Source organism: Heloderma suspectum, chromosome 15, assembly GCF_057233095.1.
Source record: "Heloderma suspectum isolate Gila_16-S chromosome 15, 16-S_ref, whole genome shotgun sequence".
Lineage (NCBI taxonomy): Eukaryota > Metazoa > Chordata > Lepidosauria > Squamata > Helodermatidae > Heloderma > Heloderma suspectum.
In genome coordinates this window covers 4,951,085-4,969,540 of record NC_139472.1, presented here as the reverse complement: position 1 = coordinate 4,969,540, position 18,456 = coordinate 4,951,085, and the positions used below count along the sequence as shown (strand labels likewise).

General features: G+C 47.8%; 1 long non-coding RNA gene across 1 annotated transcript; it reads right to left on the bottom strand.

Moving 5' to 3' along the window:
- Nucleotides 1–416: 416 nt before the first annotated feature.
- On the bottom strand, nucleotides 417–8,777 carry LOC146335231 (uncharacterized). Its single transcript, XR_014786017.1, has 3 exons — nucleotides 8,719–8,777; nucleotides 7,342–7,398; nucleotides 417–1,505 (listed from the first exon to the last, which is right to left on the bottom strand). It is a non-coding gene; the product is annotated as an uncharacterized LOC146335231 (long non-coding RNA).
- Nucleotides 8,778–18,456: the final 9,679 nt, after the last annotated feature.

Here is an 18,456-nt window from a genome sequence, read left to right as displayed (position 1 = left end):
GGTTGCTATGAACCTGACCAGATGAGGCCTGTCAGGGGTGGTTTTGGTTTGTTGGTTTGGCTGGTCTGTTGGCAATCTGACTCAAGAGAACGCAGGAGTGCAGTCATTGCCGGTTGCCTGGTCTGCAGGGGTTAACCAAACCCCTGTCATGTCCCACATCCTGCTCAAGAGCTGCCTGCTGGGACTTGTGTGTGTGCGTGTGTGTGTCCCTTACCATGGTGAGCAGCCAATGGGAAGCGTGTGCGTGTCAGCTCTGAGTCAGCAATTGTGTCCGTTTGAAACCCAACACCTGCCTCCGGTCTGTGCCAGGTGTGTAGGCAGGGTGGGGCTCCCTGCTCTTCTGAAAAGTCCCTCCCCTGCCTCCACCCTGCTACCCATGCAACTGTCCTGAACAAAATAAATTTGCTGTGCTACTTCCTCAAATCTCCTGTGAGCAAGAGTGCTGATAGCATGTTTTATTTAAACATCAGGGCTAATTCAACTACTGTCGCAGACATCCATCCATCCATCCATCCCTCGAACATATTTGTTGTTCAGTCGTTCAGTCGTGTCCGACTCTTCGTGACCCCATGGACCATAGCACGCCAGGCCTTCCTGTCCTGCGCTCTCTCCCGGAGCGTGCTCAAGTTCATATTCATTGCATCCATGATGCTATCTAGCCATCTCATCCTCTGCCGTCCCCTTCTCCTTTTGCCTTCAGTCTTTCCCAGCATCAGGGTCTTTTCCAGGGAGTTTTCTCTTCGCATTAGGTGGCCAAAATATTGGAGCTTCAGCTTCATTATCTGTCCTTCCAATGAGCACTCAGGGTTGATTTCCTTTAGGATGGACTGATTTGACCTCCTTGCAGTCCAGGGGACTCGTAAGAGTCTTCTCCAGCACCACAGTTCGAAAGCATCGATTCTTCGGCGCTCAGCCTTCCTTATAGTCCAGCTCTCACAGTATATCTAGAGATATATAAAATTATGCCTGGTGTGGAGAAAGTGGATAGGGAGGCATTTTTCTTCCTCTCTCATAATACTAGAACCCCATGGGGTCAACCCATGACGCTGATTGGTGAGTGATTCAGGACAGGTAAAAGGAAGCATTTCTTCACACAGCACATAGTTAAACCATGGAATTCTCTCCCACAAGACAGAGTGATGGCCACCAATTGGGATGGGTTTAAAAGGGGATTGGACAAATTCATGGAGGAGATGGCTATCAATGGCTACTAGTCCCGATGGCTATATGCCACTTCCAGTATCGGAGGCAGTTTGCCTATGTGCACCAGTTGCTGGGGAACATGGGTGGGAGGGTGCTATTGCCCTCATGTCCTGCTTGTGGGTTTCTTATAGACAGCTGGTTGGCCACTGTGTGAACAGAATGCTGGACTAAATGGACCCTTGGTCTGATCCAGCAGGGCTCTTACGTTCTCTTCCTTCCTTCCTTCCTTCCTTCCTTCCTTCCTTCCTTCCTTCCTCCATCCATCCAGTAAAAAGAGGATTACATAAAGCTAAAATAATAACCTGCAATACAAAATGACAACAAACAGCACAGGAAAAGCAATAAACAAAAATAGCCAGAAAAATCTATAGTGGGAGAAAAGAGAAGTCTTTGCCTGGTGCCAAAATGAGAACAGTGTCGGCACCAGGTGAGCCTCCTTGGGATGTATTTTCCATAAATGGGGCCCATAATTAAGAAGGCCCTGTCCCGGATTTCCCATGTTTGCACCCGGGTTCCCTGTGGGGAACACCTCAAGCGTGAAAAAGAGACCAAGAGTACCAGGGAACACCAGCAATTGTGTCAGTGAACATTTGGAAAGGCACGTCCCTTCCCTTTGCATTTGATCTGTTCCATGAAGGGCACTGCAGGCTGAACTCAGCAAACTTAGACCCGCCTCCGTACTTGGCTATATGTCCCTGTTTTAGCTGCTGTACACACTGCCAGCTTACATGAGTTTTGTGCCAGTGGAATCATTAAGACTGTCCCCAGAGAATCCTGGGAAATGTAGTCCAGTGGGGCTGCTAAAAAGACTAACACTTCAAAATCCAGCAAGGGAGCATTTCAGTCTCTGTCCTTGAGCATCCTGCAACAGCCTTGGAAAGCTGCCGTACAGCAACAGGAAAGGGGAGACACTTTGGCAGGAAGCTGGAAGGAATGTGTATGCAGATTTGACACAGTCTCATGTGGGCTCAACAGTGATTAGGAGTGTCTCACTCACAACAGAGAGTAATTGTCCTTCTTGGGTGTTGATCTATGCTCTCCATCTTGTTCACTGATTTATCATCCAGGAGGGTAAGGTCACACCCAGTATGGTTGGATCTTCCACTATCCTTTTATTTGGATCTCATTTTTATTTGAGCTCTGAATAGTAATGTGACACACCGCCCTCATCATTTTCTAGGCCTTCTGGTCTCACTTAGTAATAATATTCACTCCCTCCATACCCTTCTCTCTGTACCAGTGTGTGTACAGATATTATTATTATTATTAATGACTTTTATTTTAATTTAGATTTCTTAAAATGTAATTAAAACATACAAATTTTAAAGCAGCTAAAGCAATTTCCACCAAAACAACTAAAAAGCCAGTGCCAAACATAAAACAATGAATGCATTAAACAGACATAGTCATACTTAGAGTAGACCCATTGAAATCAATGGGACCATGATTAAATCTTGGTCCAGCCCATAGATTTGGCTGCTGGACCTTGATGTTGAATCACAGGATTCTAAAGTGGGAGTGGTCTGTTGAGGCTGTCTAGGGTGCTCCTCCTGCCCAATGCAGCATCTTGAGAGCTAGAGTAGCATCCCCTACAACCAGGAGCCCTCCATATGTGTCGGACTACAAGTCCCATCATCCCCAGTCAGCTATGCTGGCTGGGGATGCTGGGACTTGTAGTCCAACACATATGGAGGGCGTCTGGTTTGGGAACCATCCCAACAGACCTCCAGCAAGGGAGAGCCCACCACCCTTCCAGGGAACTGGTTCCATTATCAAACTGCTCCTGCCATAGGAAGACATCTCTCATAATGTTCAACCAAAATCCACACCCCTGTAATGGAAGTCTGTTGGATCGAGTCCTGCCCTCTGGGGGAGCAGAGTAGCAGCCTTTGCCCTGGTCAGCCACTTAGGATGACCACGTATGAGTCACCTTAAAAGAGGAAATGCACGGCCCAAAAAGGAGGGTTGGGATTTCCATAAGAATGGCATATGCTCGCTTCCGTGTAGAGATGCAAATTTAGAAACACTTATAATAATTTCAATAGAAATACATTCCATTTCACCATAGTGCAGAAGACTGTGATTGGGAGAGCTGTGGGCCTACCTGTTCAGTCTGTTGTTCAGGTGCTAACAGTAGATGGGCATCCATTGTTATGGTTCTTTATCTTTAAACTGGAATTAGACAGGAGAGCCCTTCAAACAGAGGACTGCCCTCTGTAAAAGAGGCCACATGGCCACCCTAAGAGACTTTTCTGATTGAGGGAGATCCCTAGCCCCTTTCACAGAACTGTGCTTCCCACGGTCCCTTGGAGAAGCCGTGATGGTTAGCCATCTATCATGTAGATACCACTGGTCAGCCGCTCACGGTTAGGTCAGGATGGGCTCTCTTTGCCCCTAGTGGGAGGGTAGAGAAGACCTCCTGAGTCCAGCTGGCCTGGAAATAATTTAAAGTCTGGCAGTGATCATGGAAGGGTTGTTTTTTAAAAACAACCCCGCCCCACGTCTTTAATGTAACCTACAGCTTAGATTAGGCCTTACAATTTACAACCTGCTTCAAAGTGTGTTTGTTTTCGAAAATGCGTTTACCGCTCTCTCTTTTTCTTTTTTGGCACATTGGAGGTTCAAGTCATTAACCGGACTCAGCCGGGTCATCTTATCACTTGGGCAAAACGTAATCCCCTGTTAATTAAAGCATTTGCCTTCTTACATGCCACACAGCTCCTGCCGGACAAGTATTGGGTTGTTAGTCAAGTCTCATGTTCCCCATTTGTCTGGAAGCCAATTAGATTTGGGCGACATTGTAGTGGACGACCCACCAGCTTGGGTTAGGGATGTACAAGGATTTAATTCCTTTTCACAAATCATGCGAACGTGTCCTGTTTGCAACCCCGAACGCGAACTGGAGGAAGAACGCAATTCTTGGGAAATTTGGTCATTTCCCGAACTTGCGTTTGCATTCAAAAGTGTGCACTTACACAAGCGTGCACTTCCAGAAATGCACATATGTGCATTTGTGCAAATCCTCTCCAAATCTGCATTTTCACATTTCAGCCTATGTGTATTTTTCAACTGGGAAAAATTGTGCACTTTTAAAGATGCTCATTTTCTTGATCAGAAAAAAAAGATGCTTGCATTCGGGAACTCTAATGAAACTAAATGAGCTTCATGGAAGAATTTGGAAAACCTCAACTATCTCAAATGTTGCAGGTTTGCCCATTCCTAGCATGAGCAAAGCTATGCCAGCCCCAGTCCTGTGCCTTTAAGAGGTTGGCACAGGCCAGATGTTCAGTGGGTAAAGTTTTCCCCAGTGCTGCAGTTACCAACTGGCCTGCTCTTGTGCATTAAAAGATGAGAAATCAGTGGTGGAATCTGCTTTTTGCAAATACACCTGAGAGACAGATAAACATGATGAGTTATTAGCTGATCAAGCCATCGAACACATCAGAACTGCAGGGCCGGGTGAAATCTTGGCAAGCTGACCCAGCACTTACCTCTACGCCAGGAAAGGTTTCACCTGCTCCATTTCTGCATGTTAAGGATGCTCTTAAAGGCACAAGTGTATAAGGCCAGTATGGAGAAGGGGGTGTGGCCATCTGGGGAACCTCGGAGGGTGTCGGGAGGTCGCCCCTGCCGCCTTCTGAAATCCTCAGGTAGCCAGAATCAACACGCAGACAATAGGGCTGTTTTCCAAGGCTTTATTCCCATTCAACCTAATGACGCTTACAGATGCTAATTGCTTGATCCTATGAGTGAGACTTAGGAGAGCTGCCTACTCGGGGGTTCTAGCCTTAGGAATCAGTTGATCTCTGTTGGAGGGGAAGGCGGGAAACCTCTGAACTTATGGGCTAGGAGGAGAGAGTCCACCCTTTTCCCGTGGGGCATCGGGGCACCGCTGTTGCCGTTGTGCCAAGTGGGCTGAGCGCCTCCTCTCAGCGCCCACCATCTCGTGCTTGAGGGTGCGCCTAGCATCCAGAAACTGCTGTTGCGCCTCCCTCTCCCTGCCAGGGTCACTATCACTCTCAGGAATGTGTACCGGGAGGGGCTCTCCCCCTGGCTGCTCCTTGGAACAGCGCACGAGTTCCTCTCCCGCGGTTTCTATCTCTTCCTCAGAATCAGAACTGCTTTGGGGCTCTCTGGGCTCCGATCCAATCCTGACAGAGGGCTGGATTTGGCCACCAGGCTGAGATTTAACACCCCTTCTTTAGCTGAAAAGGCTCCCAAAGGCGCTTATGTGAGATGAATAACAAAACAGCTAAGAATGCTGGAGAGTTTTGTTTGCTCTGCATTTTTAAGCCAACTGATCAAATCTGCACTTCTTAAAGTGATATGAGGATCGGAACACAGTTAACCTATCTGGATCTCGCACTTCACCAAATTTTGTGGTGCCATTATCAGCTCAAAAATGGCATCCAAAAATGAGAATATTAACGAAAGATTTGTACAAAATGTGTACGTTAGGAAAAGATATGTGCAGAAATGCATGTGGTAGGTAAAGATGTGTAAAACTATGTATGTTAGGGAAGGTTACATATGAAAATAAATATGGATTTTCATGCAGTTTTAAAAAAAAGATTTGCAGAATGAAGTAGAACCTGGACAAACTTATGATTGAATCAGTGTGAAAGTGGCATGGACCATATAGGGACTGATATGTACATCCCTATGGCAGGCTTGCAATCTAAAAGTCATGGCATAAAAGGAAAGTGGGATGAGGAGGGAAGAGGAAAACAAGCAAACTTAGTCACCACCGAGGAAGTAACTTAGTCACTTCAAGTTACATAACAGTTGGTATAATGACCAGTTGGAATGGAGTGGAAACATTTCAGCGAGAGGAGGAGCCAAGGGACCCAACCTCCCAGCAATGCCAGTGGAGTGGTCCTTCTTTCCATGTGTGTCTCTCCTGCAGCCTGGCGGAATGGTGATGGGGGGCCACCAGGTTGGGGAAGGCTGCTGTGATCTGAGGAGGGATGAGCATTTTGAAATGTTGGTTAACCATTTGCAATAAATGGAGAGAGAGAGAGAGAGAGAGAGAGAGAGATTCTTTCTCTCTCTCTCTCTCTCTCCAAGTCTTACTGCAGTTCATTCACTATGCAGCTTCAGTCTCCCGCCTCCCTCACAATGCACCTTTACAAAACAAACAGAGCAATCTATTTGTGGGATCTAAATTCCAGCTCCTGCTCCTACCCCGAAGGATGAATTCCACAGAGTTCGTGGAAAGGGAGAGGCCTGTGACTCTTTTCGGGAGCTCGGCGTTTACACAAACCAGGCTCCGCGGATGCCAGATGGTGCCAGACTCGACTCGGGGGCAGTCAAGGGCAGGGCGAGGCTGAAAGCAGAGCGGGAAGCAACAGAGAAGGCCGGAGATCTGTCGATGGGCAGGCGCAGCTCTAGCCTCTCCGGCTTGACCCCTGGAAGCGTTGATTAGGTCGAAGTGCAGCAGCTGACCTTCCCTGGCCTCTTGAGGGAAGGCAGGGAAGCCATTTTGAGGAAGTGTTTTAACAAACTCCCAAGCTTGCTTGCTTCTTGGTGACCTCTGAGTTGCTCCTAACGCTTGTTTGGAATTGAATCACGCGACAGATTTGATAGTGTTAAAAAAAATGGTGCAATTTGGCCCCAGAAGCTACTGGCCTTCTCGTGGATTCCTTTCCCTACCTGTCCGGGTATTCAAGTGGCATTGCACAAGAGGTTGGGGTCCCAAAAGTAGCTTCCCCCTTCCTCCTTCCAAAGCGCTGGGGCAAGCCAGAGGCAAAACGCCCTCTATGCGATGGGCCAGTTATTGAGACGACAAGGGGACTTCCTGCATTTCTAACGACACCTCTGGACCTCATCTCGGCCTCTTGCTTAAATGAGCCAAAGGGCCTCCTCTGGCTTGACGCATCCATCACAAAGGTTCCGTGTGTGTTTGGAATGCCTGACGCAGGGGAGGCTCCTTTCCAGCAGAGGCCAAGATCTGACTCACAAGACTGTTTGCATCAACAACACTAGAAACAATTTTGCTGTACCGAAAAGAGATTAACGGAAGAATCCTAGGTTTCTAGTCAGCATTAGGAATGTTGGAAAATTCCACCATGGACTCAAAGTAGGCCAGATTCTAAAGAATCTGACCTCTGGTATTCATGGTGGAGCAGCTGCACTTACCTCTGGGTCCGGAGGAGTTCACATGGGGTGACTCTCCGTCTCTCTGTAAGATGCGATCTGTTAATGGAGGCTGCCATTAGCTTAGTGCAGGAAAGATACAGCTATGGCATTTGCAGCCATAAAGCACTTACTTTGACCTAAATACAACTGTAGACAGCTGCAATTTACGTCCAAGTCAGTGCTTTATGGCCGCAAATGGTGTTCATTCACAAAAATGCGCATTTTTGTGCATATGCAAAAACGTGCACTCGCAAAATGATCATTTTCGCACACGCAAATGTGCACATATGCAAAAATGTGCATTTTTGTGCATACGCAAATATGCACATTTTTGTGACTGCCGTTTTCTTTTTCAAAAAATGGCGACCGTGGAACTCGACAAGGCCACTGGGGTGACTGCAGGCCACTTGCCGAGTGCAGGCAGGGGGCGACCGGGGGCAGGAGTTCGGCGAGTGGGGCTCAGGGGGGTGGGCAGGGGGGGTTCTACTGGATTCCCGGACGGAATCAGGTGCCTGTATCATCCATGGCCCATCTAACAGAATTTCCCTTTTTGGAGGATGGAGAGGCAAAAAACGCCTCCGCTGTTCCTCCTGCCCTGATGGTAGGAGCCCAGCAGGGCTTTGGACAGGCTGGAGCTCCTGAGATCAGAGCACTCCATCAGAGCGCTCCTCACCCTTACGATAGCTAAGTTCAGACTCCCAGACAGTCCATTTCATTCTCCCTACTCCCCCAACCTCAGTTTTCCATTGCCTCCACCCACAGCAGTCAGCCTTCTGCGGCCACCAGGCACACTCGTTATTCTTTGGACTGTTTTGGGGGTCCCACCTTAGTTTTTCTCCCGTAAACATTTTTGTAGTTCTGCTAAACTTGTAGCTCCCCCAAGCCACCTCTTGTGCATAGGTGGCGTTATTTTGGCTGCATCGGCATTTCAGCACTCAATGTCTGAATATGGGAAATAAAGGGAAATATACAGAAAACATCCTACCCAATGGAGCCCATCATCCAACAATTTTGTTTTTCATTGTTTGTTTTATTTGGTAAACGTTATAGCCTGTTTTGTGTTCTAATCTGTATGTTCTAATTTGTATGTATATCATTTGCTGTATTGAACAAGCCTAAATTTTGTTTCCTTCTGATTTGCAATGATTGCAAGGAAATACAGGATAGTGATATGGATTTGGCATGTATTCATTTTCCCCTTTCATTTTTCTTCATCTGTCAAAGCATTCTAGGCATCATACGCTAGGGATGGCGGAGAATTTCTCCCCGAAACTTCGGGGGGCCGAGCGCCAACGTGTTCGGCCCCCTGAACAAGTTTCGGGGAGAAATCCTCCACATCCCCCCCACCCCCCGCACCCCCCCCGGGACGGGACTTACCTTTACCGAATGTCCCTCCCGGTGGCTGGTCCGGCCGGCAGTTCGGCGGGTGTTCGAGCGAGGCGGGAGCGGCAGCCAGTCTTTCGACCGGCTGCCGCCCCCGCCATTCCAATGAAAGAAAAAAAAAAAAACTTCCCCTGATAGGCTACGTGACGATTCACTTAGCCTATCACGGCTAGATTTGCAAAGTCAGCCGTGATAGGCTACGTGAATCGTCACGTAGCCTATCACGGGTGACTTAAAAAAAAAAAAAAAAAGAGTGTACAGATAATGGCGGCCCCCATAGGGAGCCGCCATTCCCGTTCCTTATTTGGTGGCTGTAGTCTACGTAAATGTTTACGTAGACTACGCCGAAAATAAGGGCAACGCTATTTGCGCTGCCCTTATTTTCGCCGTAGTCTATGTAAACATTTACGTAGACTACAGAGACTAAATAAGGAACGCGAATGGTGGCTCCCTATGGGGGCTGCCATTCGCGTACGCGCTTTTTTTTTTTAAAGTCACCCATGATAGGCTACGTGACGATTCACGTAGCCTATCACGGCTGACTTTGCAGATCTAGCCGTGATAGGCTACGTGAATCGTCACGTAGCCTATCAGGGGAAGTTTTTTTCCTTTTTTTTTTTACTTTCGCGTTCACGGCCGGGCAAGACGAGGCGCCTCCTCCCCGGCCTGAATTTCGGCCGGGCGAGGCGGGAAGCCTCCCCCCCGGCCTGAATTTCGGCCGGGTGAGGCGGGAAGCGTCCCCCCCCGGCCTGAACTTCGCGGGGGGAGCAGCGAAGCGCCTCCCCCCCACCGCGAACGGCCTCATACGCTCTTCAATTCAAACAAGAAATGTGAGATTAAAACAATTTTCACAACCATGATGAAACACAAGCAACATCAAAGCTACGCAGCGGATTGAGTTTCCCCCCGATCCCTGTAATGTGCCATCTCCTTGCACCAGTCTTGTGATGTGTGGGCAGGGTAACACAAAACATGGCGAGGATGTGACATAGGTTAAAGGCACAATCCTGTGCATATTTAGACAGAAAAAAGCTCTACAATTCCCAGCAGGAGGAATGCTGGGAGTTGTAGGACTTTTGTTTTATCTAAACATCCATAGGATTGTGCTTTAAGTGTTGCTATACATCACAGAGGAAGACAATACAGTCCTCAAAGCGGGGCGGGGAGTTGTTTTCAGTGGAATCTCTTTGTTTCCCATAATGTGCAGTTCCGCCACAGTAGGTGAACAGTGTTGAGGGGTAATAGAGATGTCTAAAAATGTATCAGTTAAGTGTGCAATCCTACAAGACGGGTGCCCGAGTGATGGAGGCCTCTGAGATCCGAGTTCTCTGTCCATTCCATACAGGGATGGGGGAGTGGTGGGGGCTTTTTAGCCACTCTGTTCTCCTTTTAATTTCTGCTAGACGGGCCTCTGAGAAACTGAGAGATTCATGGATCTGGTGGATCCAAATCCTCTCTCCTCCCTGGCCACAGCCCCACTCCTCAAACACCTATTTCCTCCCCTACCGAGATCGTGACAGTGACTTCTCTTTAGGGATGTATGGACGTTGTAAAATCCTTTCCGCCTGTGTTTTGTGGATTTTCAGCTGCCTTCTGTTCTGTCGTCTGCTTGTTGACAGAATCATTTCCCCAGTTTCTCAAATTTGTGCAAATTCATATTTGTGCAAAAATGCACTTGCAAAAATGCACACATCCTCCCCCCCACCCCAATGTTCAGATTCCCCCAAATGCACACATCCCCCGCCAAAATGTGCATTTTCATGCTTTAGCCTATGAGGAAAATGTGCATTTTCAGCCAGTATTTTTTTTTTAATTACACCTTTTTCTACGATTAAATTTGCATAAAATTTCAGAAGGTTAAAAAAAAAAAAAAACAGTCTGCAAGTCTGGGGAATCTGTGCAACTCGGGAAAAGCAGGTCCACTGTGGAATCTGCTGATCGGATTCACAGAAATCCAAACTCATTTGATTCTCTTGTGGATTTCTCTGGCATCCCTACTTCACTCTTCCCCTTTGTGAACTGGCAGTGTGCCCTGGCAGAACAGCCTCTCCACCTGCAGCTGTACATTGCAAGGAAAGAGCGGTCATGATGGGCAGTCTGTCTTTCCACCATCCCTAGTCATCTCATCAAGGAACCTCAACAGGCTTCTGATGAACCCCAAGATTACCCAGCACAACATCAGAGAACTGCCATTCTGTGCAGGGAACTCCGAAGTCATGGGGCCACGATGGTGTTGGCCCCGTTCAAGATCCCCACAGATCTAATTCCTTGCACAACCCTGTTAGGTTGGGAAGGCTCAAAAGCGGGAGAGGAGCTCCCCTGAGATGTAGGGTGGCCATGCATCCTTTACAGAAGGCAGTCCTCTACTTGAAGAGCCACCAGGGGACAGTCCTCTATTGGAAGGCATCCTCTGTTTGAAGGGCTGTCCAGCCCAAGTCCAGTTTACCTAATGCCAGATCACATAATGCCTATACTGTGCCAGCTGTTCTGGTTACTGGTGTGTTTCCGAGCCCAATTCAAAGTGCTGGTTTTGACCTTTAAAGCCTTAAACAGTTTGGGACCAAGTTACTTCAAGGACTGCCTTCACCCATATCAGCCTGCCCTCACTTTAAGATCAGAAAGAGAGGCCCTCCTCATCTGCCTATCTGTGAGACCAGTCAGGCGGGTGATCACACATGAGAGGGCCTTCTCTGCAGTGGCCCCGCACCTTTGGAACAAGTTGACATTGGAGGTCCGCCATGCTCTGTCATTGTAGGCTTTTAAGAAGGCCTTGAAAACTTATTATTTTACCTTGGCCTCCTATTGATATGCTGTTGTTGCTGCTACTGCCATTATGGTTGTCACTGGTTTTATTGTTGGCTTTCATTGTGTTTACGTTTTTATCGTTTTTAATATTTTAATTGTTTTGATGTATTTTATTGCTGTAAGCCCCCTTGCGAAGAGAAAACTCTCTGGAAAAGACTCTGATGCTGGGAAAGACTGAAGGCAAAAGGAGAAAGGGACGGCAGAGGATTAGATGGCTAGATAGCATCATCGACGATGCAATGAATATGGACCTGAGCACGCTCCTGGAGAGAGTGCAGGACAGGAAGGCCTGGCGTGCTATGGTCCACGGGGTCATGAAGAGTTGGACACGACTGAACAACTGAACAACAACAAGCCCCCTTGGGAGGGCTTCTGCCCTGAAAAGTGGCCAAGAAATGTTTTAAATACATACAAAAATAAATAAATAGAAAGAAGGGAGAGCAACAGGGGCCTTGAAGTTGCCCATAAATGGTTGTCTGACTGGGGATACACACAGAGATCATCTGGTTATATTCTTCCCCACTAGGAGGAGATGTATTGTGTCTATACATATCAATTAGCGTATGCAAATTTTATGCAAAACCGTGCCCTCTTTTGTCCTCTCCAGCAATGCATTTCCTCATTTGGGCTGATGTGCAAGTGACCCCCCCACCCCGGACTGAAATATGGCAGACCGATGAGTGGATTTGAAATCCAGATTTGCTGTGGGAAGGATGCTTTCTCATTTGCAAAGAAAATCATAGAAAAAGAACAGGGCAATGATTCATATCTACAGTATTCAAATTCTTCGTTTGGGTTATGACATTCTGGGCAATTCAGTCCAAAGGAAGCTGGATGAAAGCTGATTGTTTCCTGTTAATGTATACATTTTGGTCCATCAGCTGATGTTTCTGAAGGACTAAAAAACCTCCCTTGCCAGATCAGGTCCATCTAATTAGGGACGCATGGAGTGTGTAAAATCTGTTCCATCTGAGTTTTGCAGACTCTCAGGCATCTTTTGTTCTGTTGTCCGCCCATCGACAGAATCGGACTTTTTTTTTAGTTTCCAAAGATGTGCAAATCCCCCCAAATGTGCATTTTCATGCTTTAGCCTATGGGGAAATGCATATTTTTGACTGGGATTTTTAAAAAATTTTGCTTATTTTTCTACGCCAAAATTTGCACAAAATTCGGGAAGGTTAGAAAACCAGTCCGAAGGTCCATGGAATCTGCCTGAAGGGGAAAAGCCAGTCCACTGCAGAATCCCTGGTTTGGATTCATGAAAATCCGGATTCATTTGGTTCTGTTGCAGATTTCTCTGACATCCCTGCATCTAATCCAGTATTTTCTATTTCCAAAAAATGGACTGCCAGATGCCTCTGGGAAGATTAGAGCTAGTGAAACAAGGCAGCATATTTATTTATTAATTAAATTTCTTAATATCCATTCCCACCCCTGTTATTTACCCCCTGTCTTTGGTATTCCAATATATACAGCCCTTGATTGCTGAGGTCCCATTACCTCCCATGGCTAAAAGCAGGGGGGTGCAATGAGTGGAGGCTGGTGCCTCCAATTCCGGTGGGGCTGTGAATCCATTCCAGGTAAGAGCCAGCCAGAACGCTAAAGGAGCTATCCAAGGTGCTGTACCTAATTTGGGAATGGGGTTCAGCACCTTGGATAGCTCCGTTAGAGTTCTGGCTGGTTCTGACTGAAACCCAGGAGGGATTCACAGCCCCACCAAAATCAGAGCCACCAGTCTCCATTGTGTGCAACCACAGGCCTGTGGCCACGTCCAGTCCTCCTGGTGTCCTAATCTGGCCATTCCCTGTATGGCCATGCCCCTTTCCCATGGCCCCACCCCCTTTCCCAAGACTACCAATCATTTGGTGGTTTCCTGGCCCCTGTCCAGTTCCCTGTCCCCCACTCTGAAAGGTCGAAATGCCTCTCCGAAGGCTTCATGACTGGCAGTGAGAGCATTAAGCTAAAAGAGGCTGGCATTTGGTTTTTTTGGCTCCAATCCCTTTGCCTTCGGCCTGCCCCTTTTTGCCTTCAGCTCCACCCACCTTGGGAATGCAGCCCCTGAGTTGTTGTTGTTGTTTATTCGGTCAGTCGCTTCTGACTCTTCGTGACTTCATGGACCAGCCCGCGCCAGAGCTTCCTGTCGGCCGTCACCACCCCCAGCTCCCCCAAGGTCGAGTCCGTCACCTCCAGAATATCATCCATCCATCTTGCCCTTGGTCAGCCCCTCTTCCTTTTGCCTTCCACTTTCCCTAGCAGCAGCCCCTGAGAGCTTCCCCAAAATCAAATTCTGCCCCCAGACTGAAAGAGGTTTGGTATCCCCAGTTCAGAGTAGCAAATCATCCACCCTTGGGCCTTAGCGATGGATTGGAGCCCAGTGAGAGAGCACATGTAGGAGAAGGTCCCAGGCTCTATCTCCGGTATCTCCAATTAAAAGGACCAGGAAACAGGTCATGGGAACAATCCATCTCTGCCTTGGACCCTGGAGAGCCACTGCCATTCAGAGCAGACAACACTGGGGAATTAACTCCTGGGCTGGGGAATAAATTCCTTCAGTCTGCCGTTTGTTGCGAATGTACCTAATTCGTGCTTCCCATATCAGTATGGAAAACGAAACGTGCTTATACTTCATTCTCCACACTATCCCCAGTTTTGTCATGCTGGTCTCCTCCCATCCAAAAATGCATCCAAAAATGCCTATATTGGGGGGTGGGGTGGAGAATTTGCATAGTAGCGAAAGTAACATACAAAAATGCATCGGTTCAGGAAAAATTGGATCTTAGGGAAAATGCACATTGATATGAATCTTTATGTGGACCTTTTGTGTGTGTGTGTGTATGTGTGGGTAGGGGGGAAATTGCAAACTGGGGCTGAAATGGGGCAAAACAAAGTTAACTTAGAAAAATGAGAAACAGAGCAGAAACTGAAAATGGACATATTCGCCCACACCTAGGCAAATGAGACAAATAGTTTGACTTGGCATTTGTTTTGGTATCCACCGCCTTCCTGTGCATAATGAGCAATACTTTTTTTCTGCTTGGCCAAACCTTGGAAAATCGTCCCCTCCTCTGCCTTAGACTTCGCATCGCATGGATTTATGTGATTCATTCCTTTGCATGATTCCTTTGCAGGTCAGGGCAGGCTGCATTTTATCAGAGAAAGGGTTAGTAGAGAAAGTACTTCTTCACCCTTTCCTCCCTTGTCATTTTCCAGCTCTAAATTGCCCTCTCCTAGCTGCTTTTTCACCTGCGAGAGAGGTACAAGCTCTCCGTATCTAGGGCTGCATGACAAATTTATTTCAGTTCATTTTTCACCAGAAATTACCTAGTTCACATTTTTTGGATGCGAATGCAAACCTGAACACCATCTATGGTCAAAGTCCGTACATGTCCGAGCTCGCAATGCTATTCGCGGAACAAACAAAAATGCATCCGAAACACGCAAAAGTTTGACCAGATGAGCACAAATGCCCTTTAACTGATGGGAGAAAAATGCACACATTTCCAAGCTGTGCTGGAAACATGCATTTATTTATTTGTGAAATTTATTACCTGCCTTTCATTATAAAAAAATCCCAAAGTGGGGTACACCGCCCCCCAAGCCCCCCCACAATAAACTCCACATGATTTTTTGTGTGAAAACAAAAACACAAAGAAAGCTCACAATCGATACGGACATGAGTCACAATGAACTCAGAGGTGGAATTTGGAGAAAGTCGACAAACTCGAGTTTTGTTGATTCACACATTCTTATCTGTATCTCCCTCCTTCAACCCCACCCCACCGCCCACTAGCAGGGGAAAAAGCAGCTTGGGGAGTGTGAAATTTGAAGACTGTGCAGCAAAGAGGCAAGCGGCCTCTCCCCTCACAGTCTTCCCCAGTTAGAATGGGGCTAAAAAACACACACCCACGCAACACCACATAAGAACTCCATGCAGTGTGTAGGGTAAAGGGCTCTGCCAAGCCCTCCCTTGCTGCTCGCAGTGCAGTTGTAGGGCTTAAGGAACTCTTTGCCTGTGTCCCAGCTTGGGAGAAAGTTGAGATTCATAGTGGTGTGTGTGGCCTTTGTGTTGGACTGATCAGATAGAAAGCCGTCGGGGACTAGATTGGGGCCCCTGGGGCTTAAAGAGTCCTTTGGCTATGTTTCAGCTTGGAAGAAAGTGGCTGATGTGCATAGCAGTGTGTAGATATCAGGAGAGCATTGTGCTGAGGGCCTGATGGAAAGCCTTTTTGGTACTGGATCTGGCCTACCACGTCCAATTTCCCATGCTTACACTGACGAGAAGGGCGGGGGGATACCAATCTGTCTGCTGTAAGTAGACAATCAAGGAGTTAACAAGCCATAGGAAGCTAGCACCTTTTATTTGCCTTGGATTGATCCCCATTTCTGTGAATCATCCTGTTCAAACAGAAGGCTGATACGTCTAAAAAGGCCGCTCTGTACCAGGCAAGAGGATCTTTTGGAAATGAAGCCGGGGCCCCCACGTTCTTCCCCCCCCACCGCCTGTCACTCTTCGCCAACGAAGCAAGCTCAGCTCAGACTCGGGGAGTGGTTAACAGAAGCATAACTGAGCCCAGAAATGACGTTGAAAAGTTTTGCAGAACTTTGGCAATTACAGTACCAAAAAAAAGGATTAAAAACTCCCTGACGGTTCAGTTAAACCTCTTCTTCTAATTAATGGCAGCAATGAAGGCCCTTCATTTTTACCATCAGGCCAGGACAGCTATGCAACAAACAAACATATGCTGAAGATCGTTTCTCCCCGCCACCGCCTCTCTCTCTCTCTCTCTCTGCGCAGATATCTGAGCCTTCCCTTTCCTTGTTTAGAGGCTTTGGCAGGTGAAGAAGAAACCTGACGTCTTTTGGTTACCTGAGCGTGCCCTGCCCCCCAATCTGGGATTCCAAAACCAATCCCTCTCACAGGTTTTTCCTGTTTCATCTGGGCTTCAGCAGGAACCTAGCATAGCTCTGGAACCGGATCCACTAGCAGCTTTAGCTGGACTGGGAAAAGGATCCCTCTAGCGTGTTAACTCTTCACTCGGCTCTCCTTGCCTCTTGGAGGCAAAAACAAATGTTTTTGCTTACACTTTCCCATATCCAACACCGGTAGAAATAGTTAGGGCTGTTAGGTTAAATGAAGTGAGAAATAAGCTCGCCCTCGTATTTGAGGGTGCAAATACACAACGATTGGGTGTGTTGTTCCGTTGTTTCCACACCCTTGGGTGATCGTGTAATTGCTCTGATGCTTGCAGAACTTTCAGGTGTGTGTGTGTTACTGGATGGACAGAAAGTGGGTTCTTTCCCTCTCTCATAATACTAGAACCTGGGATCATCCCATGAAGCTGATGGGTGGGAGATTCAGCGCAGATGAAAGGACGTCCTCCTTCTCACAACGCAGAGTTAAACTATGGAAATTGCTACCACAAGACGTAGTGATGGCCGCCAACTTGGATGGCTTTAAAGGGGGTTGGACAAACTCCTGGAGGAGAAGGCTATCCATGGCTACTAGCCCTGATGGTTCTGTTCTACCTCCAGTGCCAGAGGTGGTGAGCCTATGTTAACCAGCTGTTGGGGAACATGGGCGGGAGGGTGCTGTTGCGCTCATGCCCTGCTTGTGGTCTTCCTGTGGGCAGCTGGTTGGCCACTGTGTGAACAGAATGCTGGACTAGATGGACCCTTGGCCTGATCCAGCAGGGCTCTTCTGATGTTCATATGTGTTAGTCAAGGAGTGCACAGTCTGAGCTATGTTCAGTTGTTAGGATGGCTGTATGCCCTCTTTGACAGTGGCGAGTTCTCTATTTCAGGGGTGGGGATCCTCAGGCCTGGGGAGCCAGTGCAGCCCTCTGGGATTCTCCAGATGGCCATGCCCCCTTCCACTGTCTCCACCTCTTTTCCCCAACCCCCAATGATTTGGTGGTTTCCCAGTTTTGGTGCAGTCCCCTGCCCCCTTCTAATAGAGTCTATTTGAAGGTTCACCTGGAGACCATCCTCTATTTCAGGGGTATGGAACTTCTTTCAGCTTGAGGGCTGCATTCTGTGTTGGAGAAGTCCTCGTGGGTGGCATTCCAGGGATGGGGGGAGGGGGCAAAGGCAAAGGGGGTGGAGCCAAAGGGAGAAGGAGCAGGGCCAAATGTGCCAGCCTGTTTTAGCTTTAAGCTCTTCCTGCCAGCCACTAAGAATGGGGAGATAAACTGCACAAAAGCCAGGAAGCCACCAGGTGATTGGTGGTTGCAGGAAAGGGGCGTGGCCTTCTGGGGAAACTCAGGGGGTTGCATTTGGCACCTGGATCTGAGGTTCTGCACCCCTGCTTTATTAGAAGGTGTCCTCTCACTGAAGCACAGTGCAGGCCAAGTCCGGTTTAAAGATCGAGAATTCTAAGAGCTGTGTGCCATCAACACCTGGCACATGAATAGCAGACTGAACAGGCAGTAACACAGGTCACCTGGTCAGAGTCTTCCATACTATGTGACGATGTTCTGTATTTCTATTTAAATTTTACTAATTGGTTCCAAATTCGCATCTATACATATCGATCAGCATGTGCCAGTTTTATGTACATTGCTGCCCTCTTTTGTCCTCCTTTGTGGTGGAGCCTTTCCTTTGCTTGGGTGACTCGTAAGTGGCCCCCCATTGGTTGCAAAAGCAGATGTGGTGCGCTGTGTTTGAAACGTGTCATGCTGCTGTCCTCTGGTACCATAGAGAATTTTGGTTAGAACCTATGCTGTAGATAGTCCTTCTTGCCTTGGCTGCTGCCCACCGTTCACAGAAATGTTGTTAGTGCAGCCCACCTTCCACTGAAAAATGGAAAGATGAAATAATGTGGAAAAAAGGAACCAGTCAGCTATAGGGATGGCGGAGAATTCCGCCATGGACTCCAATGACGCCGGATTCTTTAGAATCTGGCCCTCCGGAGTCTGTGGCGGAACGGAC